This window comes from Penaeus monodon, chromosome 15 (assembly GCF_015228065.2).
Source record: "Penaeus monodon isolate SGIC_2016 chromosome 15, NSTDA_Pmon_1, whole genome shotgun sequence".
Lineage (NCBI taxonomy): Eukaryota > Metazoa > Arthropoda > Malacostraca > Decapoda > Penaeidae > Penaeus > Penaeus monodon.
In genome coordinates, this window is record NC_051400.1 from 41,499,385 (window position 1) to 41,499,640 (window position 256).

Here is a 256-nt window from a genome sequence, read left to right on the forward strand (position 1 = left end):
ACAACAAGAACAGCTAGTGTAAGCAACAAAGACGAAATCTTCAAACTCACGTAATTCATCTTCCTCATAACGCAGGTGAAGTTGCTGACCTTCGCCTTCACCTTATGTACCATTTTCTTGATGATGGAGCAGTGTACAGGGGGGCCTCGCGCTTTCTTCATACGGAAGAGAAAAGGGTCAAGTTTATTAAAGGTCTTAACGAGTTATTTGAGCACAAATCTGACGCTTAAATCGATATACATTATACTAATATTGG

The 256-nt window shown here is 40.2% G+C and overlaps 1 pseudogene; it reads right to left on the minus strand.

Annotated features, from left to right (window-relative positions):
* LOC119582377 overlaps positions 1-256 on the minus strand; it is a 3,418-nt pseudogene that overhangs the window by 1,003 nt on the left and 2,159 nt on the right.